Below are 23,135 nucleotides of genomic sequence, written 5' to 3'. Positions count from 1 at the left end.
TTTTTCAGTGGAAGACATTCAAAATTCTGTGTACCTTTCGTAGTTACTTAAAATTGCAGATTTACCAGTTTATAAAAATATTTTGAGATGAGTATTACTGTTTTCAAACAGTTTCGTAAGTTTTTCTGGCATTTTAAATACTTTATTTGAGTTTTCAAATATAAATAGTATGAAAAAAGTTATTTTTATCGGTATTATTGTTTGAATATAAGTTAATCCATATTGATAATGAAAATAGATACTATTCTTTTTGTTATTAAATGTCCTGTAATCTCTAAATACTGGATAAAAAAACTAAATCTAGATGGCGCTAGTGCTTCGCGCTTTGACAAAATTCTCGTAGAGCTGGTTGTCCGGGAATCGGAAATAGTCCGGCACATTTTCTTCGAACAAGCTCCGGATAAGGTTCACCTGTTTCTTTCAGAGGTTGTTGTTTGGCTTTCTCAACGTTTTCAATTTAGTATCCGATTTGAGAATGTGCACCACAGCTGTTTAATACCTTTCATTTGTGGTAAGTTTTGTTCTTTTATCAGTTTTGTTATCTTAAATTTTAAATATAAAAGATTTTTACAGGTACATATTGAGTTGAACTTTTATTATTCAGGTAGACAAATTTCTGGAACCATAAATGATAATTAAAGCAAATGAAACTAACATTACGATTTTTTTTTAATTATGCTCTAAAAGTAACAAAATAAAAATTTTCCTCATAAAGATATAGTTCTTTGTGGTAAGAGGAATAGAAATAGTAGCTACATTATTATTCAAATTTTTTAATGAATGATTACATATTATTATTAAAAATGAAGAAATTTTTAGAACTAAACTTCATGAGATTACTCGATCAAATATATTCTAAAAAACTCTTGTTTCCAGAAAAAAATGTATAATGGACATAATATTTTGAGAACTTCAGTTAAATTAGATAAAATTTAAAATATTACTCCACTCTAAAATATATTTATCCAAATGCCATAGCACTAGAAAAATTATGTAGCAATAATAAACAAAAATATCCTTAAACATACATTTATGATGGATATGGATCCCAAAAAAAAACAAGGAAATTTAAGAATTACGATGTTTTTAATTGAAAAAAAATTGCCATTAAAAGCTTCAAAAATTTATAGAAGCGATTTTTCTAAAAACATTTTGTGCTGTACTTGGGTCCCTAGAAAACAAGGGAATGTTGAACGTACGTAGAAAAGAAAGTTGTTTTAAAACATAATTTTCGAATAGAAGTGAAATGAAAGCATTAATAAAATAAAAACTATTTCTTAAATCATTCCTTTCATATCTTGTTTTTATTTATGTAAAAACAATAAAGAAAAGCTAAGTAAAAGTTAAATATGTATCTTGTAATATTAATATGTTTAGCGATGTATTGTTTTATTGTTATATTACAAGAATATGGTATGAATTCTACATAATTATATAAAAATTCATATACTTTTAATATACTAAATAAGAATTTAGAATAGTAGATCAATTTCAGATATTGCAAGTGCTTAAGCCAAAGCTTAGAGTCAGAAAAGAAATCCTAATTATATCTCATTTTTTTTTAATCCATGTTTTAAATTTAAATCATATATTGTTTCTGCATGCTCATGCATCTGAAATCTGATTAGCATAGTTACCTGAACCAATTATACGTACATTGCATCACTTATCCTATATGAATAGAAAAATGTCGGAACATTTATTTATTTTTGCTGATATTGAAGTATAATACCTTTTAAAAAACAAATTAGTATTTTATTATGTTATTCCTCATCGGGTTTTTTTTATATTAAGATGTTTTACTACAATCATATTTTCATGAAGAGCAATCATTTTTTAAACATTAATAATATATTAAGATTTAATAATGAATAAATTTGCAGAAAAAAATCTATAAATACAATGTTTCACAAATCATTTACACTTATTAATATCTGCAAAAATACTTATTATAGTACAATTTTTATCAGAAAAAAATATGTGTTTGGATACTTTCTGTTCATTTGCGAGGAGTGGAATGTGTAAGCACTATTAATTCAATCAAATAGTCTAAATTAAATTTGCGCTAAGATTGTTTTCTTGTTGTTAAATTATTTTTCAACCCGTGGATCATAAATCCATATTTTGTCGGACTGTTTTAGATCTAGAAGTTTTTGAATACATAATGAAAAGCTCCTCAACTATGCAGGAATAAAAGGGGCAGATCTTTTCAGTCCAGAAATATATACAGCAAATCGTTTGGATACCGTTGAGCTAAAACATCTTGCAAATTATAGTAATCCTAATGTGGCATCAAGTTGAACAATATTATCGTGTAAATTTAACTATCTTAAAGTTTGGAATGGTTCAACTTGAGGATAAAACATACACTTTATTAAAGTAACAACCATTGCCCACTATATTATGCTTTACACGATCTTCATTATTTGACTTTTAATTAAACTTTCTTAAAGTATGCACGCATGTTTTTTTCTTAACAGCATTAGTAAATATTTTTGGTAAATATTACCATTTATTTACAAACCATGTAATAAATTAATGCAATTTAACCTTTTATCATCAATGTAAGATCGGTTATTATTTTTAAGGGGATACAGCTAACTATTAGTTGTTAGTTGATGTAGTCAAAACTATCAGAATATGGTCAGATTTAGCATGTTTCTGACTCTTGGGAACACCGAAAAGCTAGGTAACTTTTACCAAAGCGCTTTGGTAATGATTTTGATGAAACTGCCAATGAAACATGCTTTGATAATATGTGTTAAAATTTGATAAATGTGGTAAATTTTGGTAATTGTTTTCATAACTTAGAGCATCACATGCCATGAAAGCCATTTATTTGGTTAAGTATACTTTTTAGCTCTGTATTTTTTACTATATGTGTTATAATAAGAACTATACATTTTTAAACCAGAATATCCAGTAAACTGTTTCCTTATGAACTAAAAACTGAAAAATGAACGGTTTAAATACCCCATATTTAGTTTTATTACCAGAATAAAGTTTTTTTTTACCAGAAAGGGTTATACTATTCAGTACGGTATATTTAATTGAATTTCTTTCTAGGTGTTTTTTTAAAATTATTTTATACATATTGAATTTTCTATTGGCAAAAACCACCCCTAAAGGACCCTTATAAGCATTTAAATGATTAGATCGTACCGCTTTTGTGTTGGGCAGATTGCGGTCAATACAAATACATTTAAGGTTTAACATTTCAAACATTTACCCATTCTTTTAAGTAACCATATTATTTCAGGGCCCAAAAAGGGACCCCCAATAAAACTTAAAATGGTAATTATAAAAATGTAATATATACATTGAATATAATTATTTTAGAAAATAATTTTTTAATGCCAACGAACGATCTACAAAATAATAAAAACAGATGTGAAGTATAAAGAGATGACTTTTTTAGGTTAAAAATTGGTGCTGATGTTTATTGACAAGCAAACATTTAATTTCAGCCTAAAACTATTAGAGCATTTTGCAATAAACCCTATATATTTTTTTAATAATTAATTTTGTTTACTCTTATAAAAAATACCCATTTGAAATATGTATATGATTTTTTCTATTTAAATTACAGCAATGACTTATTCTATAATAATATATCTTTTATTATGATTTCTGTTAAAAGTTAAAATTTTTATTCAAACTTTTTATTAAACAGAATAATATATTAACGCATTAGAGAAAGCCGGGAATATATATTTTCAACTAATAATATAATGCCATGTCTTGCGTAAATGTAATGGTTATTACTGTAAAATTCGCTGTAGATGCAAATAAAAATGACAATCCTCTTGAAAACAAGTTAAAAATAATATATTTTTCATATTATTTTGCACTGTTTATTCTATTTCAATTCAGAGAGAACTCTTTCGCTTTCAAAATAACTCCATGTGGGATTTATGTTATTTTTCTTTACGTCTGCTACTTTTAATGTATTCTTTCGGGTGGTATTGAGGTATATTTATTTTCTTTGCTAGGTAAGTCTGGTGTTGTTAGTATAAATAAGAATATACTCTTATTTTGGCGAAATAAACATAAAACTTTAATTTCCATTTTTCAAGTATGGAAAAAGAATAAACAATTGAGGCAGTCAACCAAGCATATGGAGAATAGGTTTAAGATTAAATTATTATTATTTTTTTAGAGAAGTACTTTATTTTTGAGAAAAAAACTTTGTTTGAATGATTCATTTTCTTTATTTTAATATTTAAACTGACAAAGAAAAAGGTCAAAACTACCCGCATATGATACAATTTGATCATCTTAACATGTTACCTTAGAACATGTTATATAAACTATTTATTCCTTTAAATTTGCTTTTCAGTTTCGTATTTTTTATTAAATATATGTTAAAAAGAACAATAAATTTTTAGAAACTTTAATTTCTAGTAAACCGTTACCATATGATCGGAACAATTACCAAATGAATGATTTAAATATAGTATATTTTGGTTTTATTAACTAGAATTATGATTTGCTTTACATGAAATGCCGTTACCATTATAGTACGGTATTTTTACTAATTTTTTTTTCTCCAAATATCATGACTGATTCGGTTTTGTTTTATTCTATACATATAAGTAAACGTTTTAATATGTATATAAGTAAACGTTTAGGATGTCGTGATATTCATGACAATAATGAAAACATTTTTTTAAAAGATTAACGAAAAGCATTTTTTCTAATATTCTGCACGAAAAAGTAAAAATTAAATTATTGAGTGTTATTCATGGGAATTAGTTGATACAAACTCAGTTAATTTGCAGTTTTATTTTATGCTTCTAATGTTATTCAAAAGCCATCGACTTTTCATCTGATTTCTTTAAAACAATTATAAAAAAAAACTAATGCAACACATTAGAAGATAAACTTTACCCTAAATTTGCATAACACCTGGAAAAGTAACTAAGATCAAGTAGAAATACAAGAAAAGTAAAAGTAACTAGAAAAGTTAATATTTAGTTTTAATAAAAATTATTACATACTACAAACGGTATCTTAGGATTTGTAACGTCTTTTAATAGTTTTAAGTCATCGAAAACCCTATATCTTATTTCATACTTAATATGCAAATTTTATCTTAGGGTTCGTGTCTAATATACAGTTTATTTTTTTCCAGTATTTTGTCATATTTATAAATTTCGTATTGTCAGTAAACCTCTATCTGTTGTCAGATGCATCTGTATTCAGATAATTAGAAAAAATATTGTATAAATCTTATCTACATTATTATTGATATTAATTACTTACATCATCATCAAAATATGATAAAGATAAACTACAATAACGAATACTGTCGAAAAATATGCCTTGATTACAATTTTAACACTAGCCCACGAAGGAATCAAAATTACGACCTTCGCATTATCAGGACGAAACTCTTATTTTGGCTCTAATATTATTATTAGAACCAAAATTATATTATTTTGGTTCTAATGCGTCGGTCTAGCAAAATCAAAAATTTATTCCAAGGGCATAAAGGAAGGGCAAAAATATTGAATAACAGTAAAAAATGGGTTGAAAATAAAAACAAATAATATAAGATTTAAAGTGATGGTTATTCCTGTTAGTTTATGATGTATTATGTAGAACTGTCCCTATACACGTATATAAAATTTCTAGTAATATTACCATATTTCATAGTGATGAAATTTTTAGTTATAAAATTATTAATAATTTTTTTAGTAAAAAGCCAAAATATGCTACATTTAATCCCATCATTTAGTAATTTTTACGTTCCTATTGCTACCTTCCGTTCATATCGTAGTATAGTGGATATTTCGGTTTTCAAATATTGTTCTTTTTACCAAACAGTTAGTAAAAAATTCAAAACTTAAAGATAAATTTAACTAACTAAATGGTTCTTATGATTCGTGATTCAATTTATTAAATTGTACCACATTTGCAGTATTTTGTCACAGGTTATAAGACCATATTTGGCTGCTAATTATGTCAAAATCATCACCAAATTGCATTGGTAAAAATTACTGAGCTTTTTGGTGTTCTCATAGAGTCAGAAAAACGGTAATTTTTACCACATTCTGTCAGTTTCAACCATCTCAGTGTGGAAGTGCATGGATTACCTAGAAATAGCATTAGCTACTTAGTAATCATTCAGAAATAAGCCTCATATTGTAAAGCATAAGGCAATTAAAAATGCATCTAAAACAGATACGATAAAGAATCTAAAAGTTTTTTTTTGTGTTACAGCGATATTTTTTAATTGTTCCTTCATATTTTTCGGGAAAAATATTCTTAGATATTGTATATTCAAACATACAGCATATAAGTATGATTTAAAATGATTTTTTGTATCCTTTTTTATAAGATATAAAAGGCAAGAATTTTCAAATCCCCTTAAAAATGATTTAGTTTCAAAAAGAAAAAAAATGCCTCTCATAAACAAAATTTATAGCACAAATTCTGTCAAAAATGACTGGAAAGGTCTACCCTCTCGTATAGCACCGATTCATTTTTTGGCACTATCTTCTTAGAGCGCGCTAACCTAAATCCATAAAATATCCGGAAGTAAGGCATTATCAGAAGTGTCTTTGTTCCGCTGTCTTTTTGAATTTATAACGTGAAATTATTACAAGAATTTCGATCATTTGTTAGCCTGCTTTGTGGCAAAATATATTATCATACTTAGGTCTTTTTATATGATTTGTAAGGTATATTAGGATGACAGAATCCCATCTTCCTGTTTCTAATGTCGTAATTTTATTTTATTGAAAGGATACATTTTGATACAGTTTTAGGATGGAAAAATTAAAAAAGAGTTTTACGATTTTATATATATTATTTTCAAATAAATTTCTTTGTTTTCTTGAGAGTTATCATTTAAATATATCCTGTCCCAAGAAAGTAACACAGAAAATAATTTAAACTAACTAAATTAAATTAACGTTTTTAACTATAAATTAAGATTTTTTTTTATTTATTCGCGAAGTATATTGCACATTTTGTGAACTAGAACAAGGAAATGAGTTATATGCTTTTTCATTCCCATACTCACTCTTATGTGGACATTTTACTAAGAAATGGAGGAATTTACTACACTAACTACAGCGATTAATTTTCTCTTTCAAAACAAGGTTCGTTTGGAAAAATTGCACTTTAAAAGAAAAATAGCACGTTAAATAAAATTACCTGTTGTTGCATGACACGTTAAATTTCATGACCTGGGAAGGTAAGATACGGAATTTTGCTTCATTTAAAGTTCTGCTTCTCACTTTTTCTGAACTGTCCAGCTGTGTTATTTTCTTCGTTATTAAAATTTAATCTCTGACTTGGCAAAACATTCGGCTTTCGAGAATTTTACTAGTCAGTTTATTCACGAAAAAACTTGCCATTGGTAATACTAAATAAATATTGAGCGGTAATATTAAATAGATATTCAGTGGTAATATTAAATGTATATTATTAAATAAATATTCACGTCATTAGTAAGAGTGTTTTCAAATAAAGTTTTTTTTTCTAAATACGTTTACCAGAAACTGAATAGATGAAAATCATGTAGTCAAAATTTGCAAAAAAAGTAATGGGAACATATGAATTTATTTTAAAGAGAGCGTAATGTTTCAGGAGACTTAAACTTTAATCCATATAATTACAGTTTTTTGAATTTTAATTGCATGTAAGGGAAAACCACGGAAACCTCTCACCGCCATTGGCAATAGGATTTTAACCATTATCTTAGGTTGTGTATGTTTGCATGCTTGAATGATTTCATGCTTTGTAAATTATTTCACTTTTTTACTTTTAACTATAGGTAAATTACCATATGAAAATACCTAATATAGTCTCTATTCCTTAAAAACCTCATGGGGATATTTACTTGTAGAAAGTGTTTTCCTTTTTTCTTGTGCTTATTTTTTCAAAACAATTAGTAAATTTATTAAAAACATTAAAATGTTCACATATTATGAATGGTAAAGTTCATTGGTTAATTTGTCTTAATTGAACCTATCGCGAATTATTTGAATGCGTTAACTATAAAATACAAACTAGTCAAGGTTGCAAAAAGTCCTTTTCTTTCAATTTTGTAAGGTTTAATAAAAATAATTTTTTTTAAAATTGGTATTTGATCATATTTTCTTTTATATTTGAATTTGATTTAATCTCATCTTTGATCACATATACACATATCATCTTTAATATTATATCAAATATAAATACCATAGGATTTTATAAATAAATCAAATTTATTGAAAAGAAATTGCACAGAAGCTAGAAGCAAAAGACCTAAAAAAGAAGGAAAAGCTATTCAATAAATAATTACAGAAAGTATCATGCAATTTAAATGCATTTTTAACGTGATGAATATTTATTGAAAAACCGATAAATTTGATAAATGCTTTAAACATGCATACTTCACAAATACCAAACGGGAATGATACATGTATTTAAATGCTTGCAGATTATTATAAATAATTGATCATTTCCTATTATAATCAATTATTTTTTGGTGTATTTTTGGAACCAAGATTGATTTAGATGGCAACAATTCGATCATATCCGATCAACACGCTCATATTTCTCTCAGCGCAGTAACAAAAATTGAAACCTGTGACAAGATTTAAAACCCCTGAGAACATTTTACATCATAAAAATAATTTTTATAGCCTTGCTTCGTTGGTTTCTCAAATAAAAATGCCTTAATTTTATGATGTAGTTTTCAAGAGTCGGTACTTTGCACACCCCTTTTTATGACTCTGGGTCAATTACTCTAGGAAAACTAAATGAAGGCCTTAAAAGTTAGATGAAGGATTTTTCCTCCAGAGTCAAGTTTACTTCCAGTTTATTTCATTATCAAGCTGTAGCACTTTGTCATTTATGACTAAACATAACTGATGTCGAAGTTGATTATATGAAGCAAGTTGGTAATTAAATTTTCAAGTTATTCAATGTCTTGCTTATTAAATTTATGGAGGTTCTGTAAAGGTATCCAAAGATTATTTCATCTTCAAAGTAATGCATGGACTGTAAAATAATGTATTTTTTTATGTTCTACATACTTAAAATTTATATTTTATGTTACATATTGTTCGATAGGTAATAATAAGAATTGAGCTTTTCAATATTTTTATTTCGAATTACATTAGCTTTACTTCAAACATAAAACAGTATTAAAAGTATGTATTAACAGTCAGACGTACTTTATTTTTTATTGTTAATAAATTAGTTAGGTGTGTAATAAAACTTTTGTGCACTGTAAAAAATTCCCGGAAAAAATACGGGCACTGAGTATGGTGGTACTTTTTACCGTGAAATCCATTTCTAAGGAAGCATATTAAGGAGCAGTAAATATGATACACCGTAATTTTTACAGTAATAATTACAGCAAAATCACTGAATCACTATAATTTACTAAATATTACTGTAAAAATTGTGTATAATGATGTTTAAGGTGAAAATGGAGTTTAAGACAAAATGGATTTTATAAGTTATGTACTGGAAGTACCGGTACTATCGATCGTAATTTAATCTGGAATTCCTTACAGCTTAGAAGTTGTGATAGAATCATGAACGAATAATATTTAAAATGATTAACTGTAGCATTAACACAACGCATTTCCATTTTTTATAGTGAACCGCTCGCTTTAATTACAGTGAAGTTCTATAGTAATACTAAAAGGAAATGGGTAGTTCATTATGTGATTTTTAAGACTCTTCAATTTGCAATTTAGTTTAGCTACATAATTTAGGTTTGATACTGTTATTTTTCTTTCAATATTACAGTGGTATTTATAGTTCAAAAGTTTTTGTTTCACAGAGTTAGAGTTAGAGTTTTTGTGTAGCGTAAGCAACTCGTAAACTAGTTGTTGGAGCTAATACCACAGCTGAGCGCTATTCAGAGTTAGTTGGAAGGGGTAGACATTTTGCGGTGCTTTGAAAAAGATTGCTTTGCAATTTTATTTTCTAGGGCATTAAGGAGAGAAGTCTTAATATACTTTTATGTTTAAAACAATTTCCTTCCTGATCCACGGAAAAATAAATTTTATTAAAATTACTGTATGGTTTAGTAATTGCATCGCTGATTTAAAAAAAAGGAAACAAAACTATAATTTTGGCTGACTAAAACAAAATGTACGATATTAAAACCATTTAATTGATAATTTTTTTCCGTTCGTATGGTAACAGTTTACCAAAGGTTCTTGGTTTCAAAACTACCGTTCTGGATTTTTCTTAGAGACATCAATTTACCACAGTTTAAATACATTAAAACGCAAAAGTAAATTTTACATATTTCAATTTATTTACTTCCATGTGCTTTCGTTTAATTTTTTGAAAGAAAAGAAAAAGAAATCAGTATCATTCATTTTAAGTTGAATTCAACTTATTTTGCTACTCTCATAAAAGGTGGCACAACTACGACATATTACCTCACGTTTAGTTATAACTACTGTTGAAGCCGGTATGAATGTAGAAATAGTAGCGCCACCTACATTAATTAGAAAAAAAGTTACTTCCTTGTTGGAATTCATTGCGTCTAGAGATAGACCAATGCGCTGTTGTCAATAAACGCATAATTAATAATTAATCCGCTATTTTTATTTTTGTTGTTGTTTATCTAAAATTAGATCAACATTATTTTCATGAGCTCGTAATACGAACCACGCAAACCCGCAAACGCAATCAAATACAAAATATTAACAACTACGAAACAAAAAATTTAGTCGAAAGAATATTTTTAATGCCATACTCAAAGGTATTATGATGTAATTACCAAGTGTTACCACATTTCTCCTCGTTTACTAACAAAGTATGAAAAAATGCTCTTTATATAGTAAAAGAAGCATAGTTTATTGTTGATTTTATCAAAACCATCGTGCCAAACGTTTTATTAAAAATTACCGAGATTTTGATGTTTTAATATAGTAAGGAACAAGGTAAATTTTACAATATTCTGCTAGATTTCATCATACTTTTTTCTCAGTGCAAAGATTAACTTGAAAGCAAGTGCAAGCTGTAATATTAATCATGATCTGGTGATAATCTGGCAAAGGTCTTTCAATGCTTATTTTTTAACCGAAATCAGAAATAAAAACTGTTTATATTTAATAAATCTTTAAATTTCAAAATTTTATTAAGTTACTGCAGATTTGTCTGTAATATGGAATACGAACCAGACAACAATCTTTCATACAAACTACCAGTTGAAACAGCATAATTCATTTTTGAGTTTTTCAAATGTTATTTCTATCTCTTAACGGTCTTTTTTACTTTAAGGATGCTATTTGAGGTGCAAGAGCATCCTTGTTACATAGAAATTTACTTTAGTTTATTGTTATAGACAGATATGTAGCATTTTTTTTTAAAAGTTTCAATCAAGTTGAGGCTTGTCCTGACGTAAACAACTCACAATGTAAAAATTGAGTACTCAAAATTCGCCATTGGTTATTGAGAAAACTGGAAGAATGTTCCACACGAAATTTTTGATAAATTGGGAAAATTCTTTCTTTACTTTTTGAAGATTTATTTTACTTTTTGATTTTATCTATGCATTTGGTGTTGTATTGCACAATCAACTGATCAGTGTTTGGGATGATTTGGTATGATTTTCAGTTGCAGCAATCGATTCAACTGAAAATCATACTAAATCAACACTGTTTCTATCGTATTATACTGCGAAAACATTTTTAAAATTAAATGAATATTTGTAGAAAAACGCTAAATTCGTCGAACTGAGAAGACGCATAGTAGTAACTCAGTTTTGTGAAATATTTTTTATATTCAGGTTTTGTTGGAAATAGCGTGCTTACTGGGCGAAATGTGTGTCAGAAATGTAAAAATATTACTCATAGATTGGTTACTCTTCAAAAATAATACGTTTATTCCTATGAGTGCTAGTAGTTCTGGTCGATGTCTAGTTGCTTCTAACTCAACTATCGGTTTGACCAAACCACACTGATGCTATAAATATTTGCAACGAAATTCGGATCATAAGTTTGAGTGTCATTTCTGTATATTGTGGCTAGATTGTAGATTGTCTTAGGGTTTTTACGTGATGTACCCTTCCATTTAACTCAAATGCAACTTCGCTTTACTCAAATATCCTTCGGAATGTGGATTTGTTCCAATATTAGACTTTTTGTGTATTTGATGTAAAACTACAATGCGGATAAGTAATTTAAAATATATCCCATGTAAATAGAGTACAGACAATAGATGTTCTTTACGAGGGAAACTGTTTAAATTATAACATTTGATAAACGTTTCTTGATAGTTGGCAAAATTAAAGTTAACTCATACTTCATTTAACAATATCTATACGTTCTTCAGGATTTCTAGTCACAATTCCTAAAATGTACGTTTACTAGTTCATCAATTTTAGTTTAACTCTTTAACGGCCTGAGCAGAGGAAAATTTTCCACCGTTAAGCATCCTTAGTTTTTTAGAAGAGAAAAATGACAAATGTTTGGATTTTCCAAATGCACAATTTTTGACGTTTTCAAGGGTAATCTGTTGCAGATTAAATGCCTATATCATACAAATCTTTTCTCCTGATTACGTGTTGATCAAATAGGTATTGATTCTCAGAGTAACAAAAAAGTTTCTTAATTGTATTTATAGTATTAGTATTTTGTATGAGTTAATAATAACTTAAATCTCACTTTTTTAGCTGTCTGCTTCAAATGAATTTCTTATAACACTGAAGCTAATCTAAATACATTTCCTATAAGTAACTAGAGAAAACGTTTATATTTCCTTAAATTAATTTCATGATTTGATTGATTTCGTAAAAAGTCAAAACTTCCCAAATATTTAAATGTCTAGATCTAATTGTCAAATATTCTAAAGCTGGAAATTACTGTTCCTGAAATATTGCCTAAAACTGTTGCAAATTAAAAAATACTAATGAAAAGAAAAATTTGGTTTGAAGAAAAAAAGTATGGAAAAAGAAAACAAATTCTTTGTGGTGAAAAAGTTTGAGTTATTATTATTAAAATCATTTCCCTTTTATTTATGTAAAAAATAAAGAATTCGAGTATATTTAAAATATATTTTATCCTTTGGTATCGCAAATTACTTTTTAATGTGTGTGACTTATAGAATATTTTTATTTCACTAAATCTTTTTCTCCAGCATCAAGTTGGCTGCTTATGAGTTTCCAGAATTTATTTGTATTTGTTTTCATGACCTATTTATTTATTTTCATTTAAGCGTACACTTCAAAGGCTTTAAAAGTGTAATTTAGGTCATTGTAGAGTAGGAAGCAAAATGAGAACAGTTAGGTTCAGATAGGTAACAATTTTATTTATAAAATCTTTTCTTAAAATACTGCAGAAAAACTATCTTTTCCCCCTTTAAATTATGCCTTCATTTTAAATGAAGTTATTGAAATTCATAAGGGTTGCGATTGCTGAGATATGTCATATTCTTTTATATTGATATAGTTTTGATAATTTCGTTTGAGATAAGCAAAAATTATCTTTTTATATATTTAAGAACCTGAGTTTAAGAACATTTCATTTTATTTTAAATTTCATTATATTTAGAGGAAAAGACAATGATCTCAGAAGTTTAAAAAAAGTGTTCTTCTTTCTCATAACATTGTTTTAAACTATTTAAAAATGTGTTATTTCAGGCATATTTCTTATTTATTCAAACTCTGCTTCTACACTCAAATATATTTAAATAACAATTGACTCCATTGAAATTAAATTTAATTTTCTTATTTATTTCGGCTGAATCCTAATTTATTGCACCAAATATCACAACCACAAAAAAGTTTCTTATGCCGTTAAGTGTTTGAAATCTACTGCAGCAAAAAAGTATTTCAATAATACAATCTTTTTTTTTTTCAAATATAAACAAAACAATTATTTAGCATAACACAGGGTAACCTTAAATACGACGAAACTATTACAAACTATAAGTAAATGAATAATTATTCAAGGTAAAAAAAATACAAAACAACTTTCCAATACTGCAATTAAAAAAAATACAATTGTTTTTCTAATTTGGGTGTATATTGTTATTTTTAATTTGAGGTTATTTTTTTAACTGTTATTAATTTCGATATACTATCGATTAGGTTAATCAAATTATAGCAACTCAGTGAAAATTAAGTATTGTTGAATCAATGTAATCTCGTACATTTTCTTATTAACGGATTTTACCTACAGCTAAGCACGAGGCGAAATTGTTAAATTGTGTTTGCTTTTACTACACAGAAATAAATTAGAAGCAATTTACAACAAACAAGATAGTTATCCTGTCATTCTATTGCCAATCATTTAGTGCTACCCTTCAGATTAGTCACTAAAGGTATGAATTTACTGTGTATGTCACATTTTGTAATAGAGAAGAATCTATTCTCTCCTTTGAGGGAAGATTCTTTTTGGAAATCTTATGTTTGTGGTATTGAGATACTTTTTAACTTGTCTAATGATTTGAAAGGGAAACACTCTGTTGGGTTACTTTTTGTACCATATACAGATTTTGCACCATATTTTTTCTTCAGTCTTATCAGATGGCTACGTCATTCCCTTTGACAACTCCAGAGCAACAAAAGAAAAATAATAAGAGAAACAGTGATAGTTAAGCTTATTTTATTATTCAACAAGCCATTTACATAAGTTGTAATTGGGAATTTGTGCAATATCCTTTTACTGTGGATAAAAATGAGGGAGGAAGGTATCTATGAGAAAACCCTTATCTATACACAAAGGTTACGAAAAACGGATATTTTCACATTGGAATGGAGACATTCAGTATTGTCAAGTGTAATAATTAAATAGAGAATAGAATAGTGATTAGTATGATTGAAATTTTCTCTTTTCCGCAAAATATTAAAAGCAAGCATACGCTTTTCAATGAGCAAGAATTTTAAAACTGGTTATTATTTAGTTAATAAATAGATTACTCTAAAAAATATTGCACGTTGTAACTAGAATTTTGCGTAGTTACTAAAATAATAAAATTACAATTATCGAAAAAAATATCACATGTCAAAAGTTATCAACTGTAATATCAAAAATTATCAATTTATAAAAAGAATATCAAACTTGTATGATATCTTATTTTTATGGAAAATAACAATAGGTCACTGAAAATAAAAATTTATATATTTGTTTTAAAATATATTCGTTAGAAAACTCAGATCAACGTGACAGATTAGATTTATAAGATAAAAAATCGAATAAACTTGTACTGAAAATAAGGACGGGCATATAAATTTAAACTAAAGAATACTATGCGTAGTGTAGGTTAATATAAATAAATAAAACAGCTACCACTTTTTAGGCGAAATAAAAATGGTGTACTTTAAATAGATTATTTCCAAGCTTAAAATTAAAAGGTACGAAATGAAATTCTACAATGTCCTAAACACCAAGCTTTGCAATCATTTTAAGTTTTTTAAACGGAACAATCGCGTCTAAAGTATTTACATTCTAAAAAAAATATATTGCTTCCATGTAAAATTTTGTTATAAACAACGAAAAACGTCTAAGTTCTTAAAATGTTAAAAATGCATAAAATAATCGATAGTAATCCTATTTCTCCAATTTCATTTTGCTACAATCATGAATTTATAAATGCGAAATATGATTACGCTTTTATTTTAAAATGAAATCTTTTGAAGCACTTTTCTCCTCTGGTATTCAAAATCCATTTATTAGGAAGAAAAGGAAGGGAAAAAAATATTTCAGAAAAGTAAACTCAACACTGGCAAAAGTTTCAATAAATAAAGATGTCCACAAATATCACACTTCATTCAGGAGAAAAAGCAAAGGAAAAATGCTGCAGAGATGGAAAAAAGTCGCCCTGTCGATAACAAAATTGCGTTACGTTACCTTCAGTTTCACAAAAATTATAAGAGAAAAGGGGGGAGAAAAGGAGAAAAAAGGAAAGAAAACACGCTTTGCGATAAGAATTCTTATCGTTATTCATTCTTTCGTTTTCTTAGAACTATTATCGGATTCATCCATTATAGTGTAGGGAAGCCTATCTTTCTTCATCTTAATCGACTTCTCTGAGAATCGTTTCATTATCTCCTAGGATATCGTTTGCCGTTTCAGAGGTAGTGATAGAGACAAAGCTAGCTGAGACTAAGTGCGAGGATTCCGTTTTTGGTTTTTGATGCTAGAGCAGCTTCTTCATCATCTGGTGGGATCAACATCTCGAGGGAGCATTCACTTTAGGGAGAACTCTTTTTTGTGACCCTAATCTTCCACTCTGGGAGTAGTATTCGTTTGGCATTTCGGCTGCAGGGAGATTGTCACAGGCCAGACATATTTGCGAGAATAAACGTCTGATTTATATTGTGCCCAAGAAAATTTTTTTCTATAATAACAATATAAATATTATTTTATTTGCCAAGGATAGTCCACAGATTTATCTGTATATTTCATAAACTATTTTACATAACATATGAAATTATTTAAAGAAAGATACGCTATTATTATTCGGATTAGTTAAGCAATTTCAGCTTTAAAATTTTTTCTCAAGATGCACTACTTTTTTATCTGTTTTAAAATATTTTTTGCAAAAATTATTTTTAATAAGTTTGATTCAATTATTTTTGTTTCATTATTAGCATGAAACATTTAAAAATAATAGAAAAAGCTATACGAGTATTGTTTACTAAATTACATTTCTACTTTGCAATATCGCATGATAAAAATCTTCTGAAACGTGCGTACTTTTGACACGTTAGTAGATTAAACTCCATGAAATTTTAAGTTTAAAAAGTCGTACAAAATATTATAATAGTGCATTTTTAGAAATTTATGCTATTTGCATTTAAGGTATAATTTACCTTTGATCATTGGAAGCAAAGTATCTAACTTCCTAATAATTTTTGAAGATTTAACTATATAGTAACTTTAAATACGAAAAAAGTTTAAAAATTCAAGCATAAAATTATCAACAATTTGAATAGTCCTTGTCATATAAGATATAATAGTGATCTTTGCTATTTTATATGACGGATGTTTGACTCGTTAACATGAGCATTTTATTGTTAACATACGGTAGGGAACGTACGTTTTGAGACTATAGTTTTTTTTTTTTTTTATAACTCAAGAAATTTCTTAATGATGCAAATTAATACTTTGCAGCTTTAGACATCATACATCTGGAGTAATACATAACATGCTTGAAAAGTCTTAATTTACGAAACACCTGGAAGTTTGGAAAAATTGAAATAAAATTTTTTGAGACTATTCAGTTTTTTTAAATCTTTTATTGAAACCATTCATCTTAAGGCAAGAAAATGCAGCAAATGTTAACTTCGTTGGATAACCTTTGGGCTTTGATGATTGCGGCACACAATCTACACTGCAAAAGAATGGATTCTCAAATTTCACGAAATTTTCTTCGTTTTTGACAAAACCGTTTCCTGGTATATGCTCCGAGCGAAAATTGCATCAAAGTACAGAAATAACCATCGTCACTTCCTTGAGAAAATTAATTTCGTCAATAGTAAAGAATCATTTCGACATTCTATTTCTTTCAAAAGAACATCTCGTAGTGCCTAATGTATCCTACTTTTCTAATCACTTTATCGTGGGCACTATATATATGAGTTAATATGGGCTTAACACAAGAATGGCAAAGAGATACTATACACTCGTGCCCGAAGCAGGATTTGAACCCCTGATGTTGCTGGTACGAGGCCAACTCCATGCCCACCATACAATTCGCACGGCTTATTTCGTCATTTTATTTTCGATCGTCTAGTTTTTATTGTAGATTAGTAATTCTAGTTAAACTCCTACAAAGAACTAGATTAAAGTTTTAAATGGAGAAAACATTTTCCTTATATATTTAAGAGTTTCCGTTTCAACACAAGTAATGTGATTTCGTGACGAAATAATTATCAAAAATAACAAAATATAGCTCAAGGATTGCTGAATCGTCAAAAGTGAGAGATTTATTTATGAGAGTGTAAGTATGCAGAATATCATGCGGAAATTTTGCTTACAGGAAAAGTTAGAACAGTAAAGCATATCGTTTTAAAATTTTTGCTTCCTAAATCGTGATTGCTTCCTAAATCATACATAAGTAACTTCGTGATTATTTAAAATCAAATTATCAATCAAATATTTTATAATTTCGAAACAAAAAATCATTTAATTGCCAGATCAGAAAATATTATCTTATCTTTGAACCAGAATTTTTTTTTTTTTTAAATCTAGCATCACGATTAAAAAGACAACTGAAAGAATTTAATTATGAAAATTTTTATTTTATTTTAAACTTATCCGCACTTCGCCTTTTGGATATGAATGATATATGAACTTATCATGAAAAATATATTCTCAGTAAAATCAATTCAAAGTTTAATCATAATATCTATATTACTTGACTAAAAACTTCACTCGCTTTAAAAATATACGAATTGGAAATAACAGTCCACATTTATTTTCAATTTGTTATTTGTAAAATTTTTTCATGTCGACTGTTAGTTCCAGTAGGTATATTTTTGAAAAGAATGAAGTTTTTTTTTAATTTTTTATCAAAGAATATTTCACTGTTTCAGTTTATTGGCATTATTTAACATAATATCTGTACTTCATGCAAATAATGCATATCATGCATATTAGAATCATACTCTCTAATTTTTCCGGCAAAATTAATTTTCTATTTCAAAAATAATTCGACACGTCAAGATTTTGAGTGTAAATTCTTCGGCATAGGAATTTAAATTAATATTAGACGGATAGATAATGCCAAGAAAGGAAAATGTTTTTCTGGCATAACAAGGTTTTTGAGATATCGAAATTCGAGTCATTGACAGTATACTCTATAAGCATCTCGTAAAATGAGAGATATATTTTAACTATATATTTCATTAGGATTGTAATAAAGTTATTCGATTTTATCTGATATTATATCATTTATAATAAAACGATACATTAAATCATCCATAAACAGTTAGCACTTTATTAGAATTGTAACTACATAATTTTAATTTAAGTAAACATTTCCTTAATATTTTTCTTCCTGCAAAAACTAAACTTTTAATAGTTTTTGACCCATTAACAGTTACTTTATTCTCCAGATTTATATTGAAATAATGGTATTTTGCCTTAAAACAAAATACTCGTACTAAATGCAAAAGAGTTAAAAATTTGCATAATGATATTTCTAAAACATGTATCTAATCTATTGGGAATGCAAAATAGGCAATATTAAAAAAATCGGAAATAAACTCTTTCCGTCCATTAAATGGTGCTTTTTTTCGATACTAAATAATGTTTTCTGTGATTGAGTATGCATGAAAAATCTCTGAAATGTCAGAAGGGAGAAGAAATTTCTTTTGTGTCTTTTCTTATTACTTTTTAAATATTTAGGAAATGAAGTCACGTAGAGTGGTTCAGCCATTAAATTCAAAAATATACCGCAAATGTGAGGTTAAAGAGCTCTGGGGCAATAGAATTTGATAAAAGGTACACTTAAATGTTTTCAATGATAAACTTTTCCTGAATACTTATTCATTCAGGAATAGTAATGTATTCCTTGAAAATACACTTTAGCCAAATGACACTCGATCCGATATAAGAGGTTCTTTAAAAGAAAATAACTACTTTTAGGATATGTTTTGGATATCTGATATAAGCTAAAAAAAGGAGATAAAAATAAGCTGGCGACTCACGAGTGTTTTAAGAATAATAAATGCCGGTGCAATTTTTTTTCCAGTAATGCAGATTTATTCACGTATTATTCACATTAATCAGTTTAGAGAGGTATTCGTGTTATATTTTTATTTGTGCATTTTTTTCATCGTGAAAGTAATGCATATTTAAGTTGAAGGTTATAGAAAAGGGTACAAAAATGTTTCGATGACATTTATTTAAGGATTTAAAGCCGTCTGTCCTGCTTTGGAAAGGATTTGATTTAAATAATGGTTATGACTATTATTTGAGTGATCATTGCAGTAGAATATATTGTCTAAATAAACGAAAAATTAACGTATTGATCAGATATTAGCTAAAAATGAAGCACAAATAAGTTGGCTACTCATGAGTCTTTTAAGCATAGCAAACGCAATCAATTTATTTTCCTAGTAATTCAGATTTATTCACATTAATCAGTTTAGAGAAGCTCAAAATTGGAATAAAATAAAATAAAATAAAATAAAATAAAATAAAATAAAATAAAATAAGTTTAGAGAGGCATTCGTGTCATATTTTTATTTTTGTAATCTTTCCATCATGAAAATAATGCATATTTAGGTTAAAGGTTATAAAAAAGGGAACAAAATGTTTAGGTGACATTAATCTTTGGTTCTTAAGCCACCAGTCTGGTATGAGAAGGGATTTGATTTAAATAAATGATCTGACTGTCCCTTGACAGATCATTTAATAATACATATTGTATAAATAAACAAAAATTTAACAAATTTATCTGATATACGCTAAAAAAGAGAAAATAAATGAGCTGACGACTCATGAGTGCTTTAAGCACGGTAAATGCCATTGCATTTTATTTTCTAGCAATGAAGTGTTTTTCGTATGTATTCTTCATATTAATCAGTTTAGAGAGGTATTGTTATTACATTTTTATGTATGCACTCTTTCTTTCTTAAAAGTAATGAATATTTAGGTCGAAGGTTACAGAAAAGGATAACAAAACGTTTGAGGACATTTATCTTTAGTTCTGAAGCCACCAGTCCAGCATTAGAAAAGATTTGATTTAAATAAAGGACCTGACTTTTATTTGACTAATCAGTGTACTTAAATGTATAGTCTAAGTAAAAGAAAACATTTACGAATTGATCTAATGTAAGATTTAAAAATAAAATGAAATAAGCTGGCTACTAATGAGTGTTTCAAGCAAAATATACCGTTGCAATTTTCTCATTAATTAGTTTAGAAAGGCATTTGTGTTAAATACTTATTTATGTATTCATTCTTTCCTAAGAGTAATGCATATATAGGTTGAAGGTTATAGAAAAGGGTACGATAATGTTTTGAAGACATTAATCTTTGGTTCTAAAACCATCAATTTCGCAATCGAAAGGATTTGATTTAAATAAAAGATTATGCTATTATTTGACTAATAATTACTCTAAAATATGTTACTTAAATAAATGAAAAAATAACGAATTGAGCTAAACAGTTTTTCTGCTAAGAAAAACTAGAAAAGCTTACATTCAAATTATATTTACATTTACAAAATGAAAAGTTCGTGGAATAATCGAAAGAAAATAATTAAACGGAAACAATACTTCATCTCAGTTTTAAGTAAAATATAAGTTATTGTTTCAATAAATTAGTTTTTTTTAAAAAAAAATATATTGTTTGAGCTCTTTTATTTCGTTATTCAAAGTCAAATCAATGTATAAAGAAACCTTTCAAAGGAACCGAAGGAAAAAAAAGAAAAAAAAATCATTTAAAAAAATATTCCCTTCTCAAACATACATTTTCTAAGAAGGCATGTAATCATATATTTTTCCGCTATTAAATGAAAAGGCAGACTGAGTGTAAATTTATTTAATAATTGCTATTATTCTAAGTACATTAATATGAACTAGAAATAACCAAAATATATTAATATATAAGCAAGTAAATGTATTATTATATAACTCATTTACTTGTTTTCTAAGTTATTACTTAAGCAATGATTCAAAATTATCTATTTAATTTATAAGATATATAAGATACTGATATATAATTTTTACTTACTTTTTTGAATTATTTTCTTGACATTTAATATGATCTTGGTTGTATCAAATACTTTGAGAGATTTTTATACGAAAAAAGATAACAACTATAAGATGTAAAAATCCCTTTTTTCCCTCTTTAAATATTTTTGAAAATTGTTTAGACATTTTTTTCCATCTAATTTGTTTTCTTTTTATTTTTATTTTTTAAAATCACATTTTACATACGTTTTCTTAAAAAAGGACATAATAGCGTAATTGATACGATAGTTTTACTTGAAATGCCGGGAACATAAAGTTAAAACGAATTCTCAATATGAAGTTTACTTATATACTTACACATACTTATATGATGAGTTAAAATGTTAATAAATAAATGGAAAAAAATGTTAATCTAACAAAAATAGGACTTATTTCAGAGCAATTGTTTAGTTTTTACAGCAAAGTTTGATTAAATATAAAAAATAAATAAAATGAAAAAAAATTGTCAACTATATTTTGAAAGCAAAAGTTTATCTATTTTATGCTATCAATTTTAAAAATAAAGTATCAATTTTATGCTATCAAGGTTTATATATCGAATTTAAAATATGCGTTTTTAAATATGCGCTGAAAACATGAAAAAAACTCTAAAATCAAGTATTACATGAAATAAAGGAATAACCATATTATATCATTCAATTGAAAAATTTCAAGTTATGATCAATCAGATTAATTTTTATTTTTTAAGAACTAAAACTTATTTTGTGTATATAATCGAAATAGATTATACACAAATTCTTAAAACTGCAATACATATTATTACCCAAATATCTTTCTCCCAATAATTTAAAAATATTAATTAGAAAAGAGTATATTTTTTATTTCGAGTAGTTTTCGACTAATCGCAGAAAAGCGATAAGAATTAGAATGAGAGAAAAAAGAATGTTCTTGTTTTGGGGAAGAAACTTTCCGTATTTTTCTCTTCCACAATAAAAAGAAAAGGGGAATCGTAAAGTTGGGTGAAAATAAAGAGCGACATGAAAAGAAGAAAAATCCCTGGATGGGGGAAAATGGGGAAAATCATCCATCACTCATGTGAAAAGGCTCGCAAATCACGTCCCGATGCATATGTAGCATTCAAGAACGACTAACGACGATATGTTTCCTCTCTACCCATTCAAACCTACTATCTTTCTTTTTCCTCTTCAGCGCATAATAAAAGGAGGAAAAATCTACAAAATTTCGATACAAGTTTTTTTTTTCGTTTAATATTTTCCTTCCTCAGGCTTAGCGTATAGTGTTTTTTTATTTTATTAAGCTTCATCATGTCATATTTTATGTTTCTTAGAGGCCACGGAGGAAAATATTTAGATTTTTCTTAGTTTTTTTTTTCTCTCTTTCATTTTAATCTTTCTTCAGTGGTAACAGAGAAAACTTCGCGTCGTTATTTGCTTGCAAGAAATCTTACTTTTTGTTTATTTTGTCTCTATTTCGAATAGAATTGTTTCGCTCAATCTAA

The 23,135-nt window shown here is 27.2% G+C and overlaps 1 protein-coding gene across 1 annotated transcript in view; it reads left to right on the top strand.

Annotated features, from left to right (window-relative positions):
* Positions 1–351: 351 nt before the first annotated feature.
* LOC107438938 (uncharacterized) overlaps positions 352–23,135 on the top strand; it is a 141,527-nt gene continuing 118,743 nt past the window's right edge. Inside the window, exon 1 of the mRNA XM_021147419.3 lies at positions 352–511. The gene's annotated coding sequence lies outside the window, so the exon portion shown is untranslated. The remainder of the gene's footprint in view (positions 512–23,135) is intronic.

This window comes from Parasteatoda tepidariorum, chromosome 1 (genome assembly GCF_043381705.1).
Source record: "Parasteatoda tepidariorum isolate YZ-2023 chromosome 1, CAS_Ptep_4.0, whole genome shotgun sequence".
Lineage (NCBI taxonomy): Eukaryota > Metazoa > Arthropoda > Arachnida > Araneae > Theridiidae > Parasteatoda > Parasteatoda tepidariorum.
The sequence above is the reverse complement of the archived record's forward strand: the minus strand, read 5'-3'. Positions and strand labels throughout refer to the sequence as shown.